The sequence below is a fragment of the Notolepis coatsorum genome, assembly GCF_963971535.1.
Source record: "Notolepis coatsorum genome assembly, chromosome: 2".
NCBI lineage: Eukaryota > Metazoa > Chordata > Actinopteri > Aulopiformes > Paralepididae > Notolepis > Notolepis coatsorum.
Window position 1 is genome coordinate 49922101 of NC_140166.1, and position 5000 is coordinate 49927100.

Here is a 5000-nt window from a genome sequence, read left to right on the forward strand (position 1 = left end):
TTATATATTATTATTATATTATTTAATATATATATATATATTTCTGGGATTATGGTTTCAAATGTTTTCACCCTTCTTTTTTTTTTTCACAGGACACATCTTTGTGTGTTCTTGCTTATATCGTTGCTCATACGATCAATGGTCATGGCTGTCGTCGTTGAACATAGCGTAGAACCACTTGAATCAGTTTTGAAATCTTTTGCACAGCCCTTGTATTTGCTGTTAATCGCAATCACTCGGAGTGTGAACATGATATATATCACCTGAAAAGGACTCCATCTATACTGTCTTTAACTATGAATCTATAGCAACACGCCAATATACAAACTAAAAACTTAAAATGGACTCGTATATGGTTCTTTGTTTCAAGGGTTTATATTTGTAACGTTACTGATTATCACATTAGCGTTGCTCTTGTGTCTTGAATGTGTGTGTATATGTGTGTGTATGTGTGTTGGAGAGGGTTGTAGGCCAAGGCTCATTATGGATAAAGGGGGTGGGGAAACTAGTTCAAATTTATTGCCCGTGTCAGCTGTGTCAAATTTGGCAAGCTCAAATGGTCGGCTTGCAAATGGCTGGGGCATACCTAGGGTCAGTAGCCTAGTGTGATAAGCACAGATTTGTACATTTTGAGCGCTTCGCATAGATAGAAAAAGTGAATGTTCATCTTAATAAAAATAAAATAAAAAATAAAAGAATGTCTTTGCCGCATCATGTGTGGAGCAATGGACCGTTATACTCTTTTGAGCAGGACATTCCCAGAGCTTTTGAACCAGCCAACCATTGCAGCCGTGACGACTGACCTAATTGCGGGTTGGGTGGCATGAGGAGGAGCACAGGACAGGAGGAGTCCTACTGCTGGGGCAGGGGCGCTGATGGGGGGCAGGGGCGCTGATGGGGGGCAGGGGCGCTGATGAGGGGCAGGCTGATTGTCCAAGTGCATCCTCTCTAACAATCACAGGTTTTTCTTTTTCTTTTTAGTTGTCTTTTTTTTCTATCATTCATAAAGGGGACCACCCACTTTCTGAACCCTTAGCCTCTATGTTCGCAGGGTCAGAAAAGAGTGACCAGTTGCTCAGTTTATGGTGCAGATTTTTTACGATGTGGTTGGAGCTGTTTGGAAGACCATCACCAGCCCCCTTTCACTTGTTGCCTAGTGGTACAGTATAGCCCTGAGAAAAAGTTACCTTGTTTGGGGGGCGGCCAAAAAAAACTGATTTTCCTAATTTAAATAGGCTTTAGTTCACAATTCAACCCGGCAGACAAATTGAGTTTAAACTTTGAGATGCGTGATATCCCCAGATCTCATTATCTAAAAGTCGTTGGACTGTTGTACGGGTTACGTTCATTCTTAAACCCTTTCACTACCACACTACACTGTAAAAAAATGAAAGATTCTGTATTATTTTACAGATTACCTTTGTTTTTCTACTTTAAGTGTAAATACCATAACAATACAGTAAATTACCTTTTATCAAAATATCAAAACCATTAAATAAAGGTTGTAATCTGTAAATGTATTTGATTTGACTGTAATTTGACAGTAGGTATTTGGAAACCATTGATGCCAGACATTTACCGTTTTCTTGCAGCTTTTTTTTCTTACAGTGTACAGAAGGTAACCCTTTCACTACCACACTACAGACGGCTAACCCTGTGAAAGTGTGGTAGTGAAGGGTTAACCTTCTGTAGTGTGGTAGTGAAAGGTTAACCTTCTGTAGTGTGGTTGTGAAAGGTTAACCTTCTGTAGTGTGCTTGTGAAAGGGTTAACCTTCTGTAGTGTGGTTGTGAAAGGGTTAACCTTCTGTATTGTCGCAGTGAAAGGGTTAACGTGGTGTATAACGTTCACACTCCAAGTGACTCGGATGGACTTTACAAGTACGCTGGCTGTTCAAAAACGATCCAAAATGGACTCATGTGGTTATTCATCGGAAGGCTTAATATATAAATGCATTAATTAATAAATACACCCAGTAAAAGGTGACAACAATTATGACCCTCCCTAAAGGTTATTACTGCCTTTATTAATTCATATTCTCCTTTGTTTCATCACAATTTAAGCAAGCCTAGTAATAGACACAATATTTCTGACACTGGGAATACATTCACTGAGGTCCATAGATGTCCCTATACCAAGAACATGCAAATGAGCCTTGTAGAAGTGGAGCAATATTCCATTTACTTAGGTATGTATTTTAGGCGGATTTTCAGAAAATAGGGCTCCGAGCTTAAGAGGTTAATAAACACATGACATATCTTTTTAGAGTATCTGAATTTGAAGGAATGATGACGTCTTCACACTAAAGCCTCCATGTCTAGCTTCACAACTCTCGCATGGTACGACCAGCCATTTTCAGAGTGTCAGAGATGCTGGGTTCGAGCCCAGCTCTCGGCGTTGCTATACCAGCTTGGCTGGTCGTTCATACTAATACAATTGGCAGTATTAGGGGGTGGGAAGCTGGTGGGTGGGGATCGGACGTTGTGGACAGCGACTCCTACAGGTCGGTTGGTGCGCCTGCGCAGCAGAATCAGGAAGCGACGGGGGCGGCGTGCCCTCCAAACGCAGACCCTCGCCGCTGAGAGGCCGCGCTGTGCAGGTGAAAAGATGCGACGGCTGCCTCCTCGAGTACCGGAGGGGACACGTGATGCAAGGCTTCGTCCACATTGCAGCCGGCTTGTGGGAGGCATGGCCTAACAGCGTTCGAGACAGGGGAGGGTAGAATTGGACAATACGAAATTGGGGACGGGAGAAAAATAGAAAATGGGGAGAAAAAGTAGATAAAAAAAAAATAGTGTCGGGGAGCTCCAGTAGCTCACCGCGTACCTCAAACGCTATTTCGGCGTCGGGGACAACCGTGCGCGTCACGGATCTGGGGTACACGAGTTCGACTCCCGGACTCGCCGTATTTTCTCAGAGTGTCTTTCCCCGATCTATACGCCATTCAACCTGTCTCTGTCGGTCATGCTTGACCAGAAAAAGCGATAAACGCTAAAAGAACCAGCTGACTGGTCAAAGTTAAAAAAAAAAAAAAAAAAAAAAAAAGTGTCAGAGTTGTTCATTTTCCTCTTTAGAGGTTCAAACGGAGTGTTGGTTTTCTGCACCAAAAAGGAAATACATTTTCACTAATAGTTGGAGGTGTGTGTGTGTGTGTGTGTGTGTGTGTGTGTGTGTGTGTGTGTGTGTGTGTGTGTGTGTGTGTGTGTGTGTGTGTGTTTTTCTGTGAACGTCCGGTTATTTCTATCACAGCTTTAGCAGCAGTAAAGCCAGTGGAGACACGAATAAATAAGATCAGGTTGCAAGGCCTCAGATCTCTCACCGTCACTTTGTAAAGTGTGTGTGTATGTATGTGGCTGTGTGCATATGTGTATACATGTGCATAATACTGTGTGTGAGCATAATGTGTGTGTGTACTGTATGTGTGTATCTATGCATGTGTGTGTACGTGTCAAAGGCATGTGTATGTGTGTGTTGAAGCGGTGTGGAGGGGGGGGGGGGTGTTAGGTGTAAGAGGCCACATCTCTCCTTGTTTCTCCTCTATATCCCGTACCCCCAAAAAAAATATTGCTGACACCAAAGGCAACGTGCCGGAGAGACGAGAGATCTGTGAATTCCACAGTGATGAGACCAGTACTGCAAAAGTACTCCCCGCCCGCCCCATAACATTTCCTAGTTAGCTCCTATAATTGGAGTCTATATAGTCATCATGAGAGCCAAACATCATCCGCTGCCATGTTTCTACGTTTAGCAGCGTGTAACTTATGACAGATTAACCCCCGAGGAGCCGCAGCTCATCCTCCCCGTGAGTCTGAAACAATAAGCGCTCCGGGGGAAAACCCGGTTCTGTGGACATTCATCCACCAATGGAGTCGTAATAACCGCGTGTTCCGCGTTTCAGGAAGGTCCAGACCCGTAGCGAGGCAGCGTCCGGTGTTTACCGGTGTGTGTGTGTGTGTGTGTGTGTGTGTGTGTGTGTGTGTGTGTGTGTGTGTGTGTGTGTGTGTGTGTGTGTGTGTGTGTGTGTGCGTGTGCGTGTGGTGTGCGTGTGCGTGTGCGTGTGTGTGTGTGTGTGTGTGTGTGTGTGTGTGAAAGGCTCTGGAGGTTTTATTTTTAATTGTACAAGCAGACTACATTGGATCATATATCAACTGGCTCGTCACACATTCTTAGGGTAGCAAATAGGTTTTCCAGGTGATGGGGCGTCTGCCACTGCAGTATAACACACCAAGGAGGGTTATTTTGGTTCTGCTATGTGGACATCTCATATAGGCTAATGCAAATAAACATTCACGCTCCAACCAGAGAGCTGCTCCACTGCACGTCATAATACTGTAAAATCAAGCCTTTGCTCTTTCAATAACGTGCGTTTTTACTAAAACAATATTTACCATAATAATGCCATTGGATAATGATTGAGAGAGACTATACAGCGCGGGGAGGAGTGTGATTGATGAATGGACTGACTGACAGCTTTTAAGAAGTGACATTAACAAGTAGAATCAATTGCTATGTCTGTGTCAGTTGCTACAAGCTCTTGTCACCCAGTCAAAAGCAGGTCAACATGTCAGGGATTCTTAACTGCTGTATTTTACAACTTTACTGGCTTGACAGGGGGGGGGGCAGAGAATGTGAGCAGGGCGAGATGTGAAGGCACTAGTTGGCTCACATTACACTGATGTTGTTGTGCATGAATGAAAAGTATGTTTCATTTGGGACACTTTGCAGCAATCAATTTTTTTTAAGACATGGTTCTATTCTGTTCTGTTAATACTACCAATACAGCACATTAAAAAAGAAGAAGCCACAACTTAAGTCCGGAATAATTGCTTTCATATGCAGAAATGAAAGCATCCTGTTGTCGATAATGTAATGTTGAGATAATGCTAATGGTGATGAAAACACCGTTTGTTCAAATGATTTGTTCTGTCCGCATTACATAAACTGAAAGTGTGACGTTGACTTCCCAACGAGATAGGAGGAGGACAAATCGACAAAGTGCCAA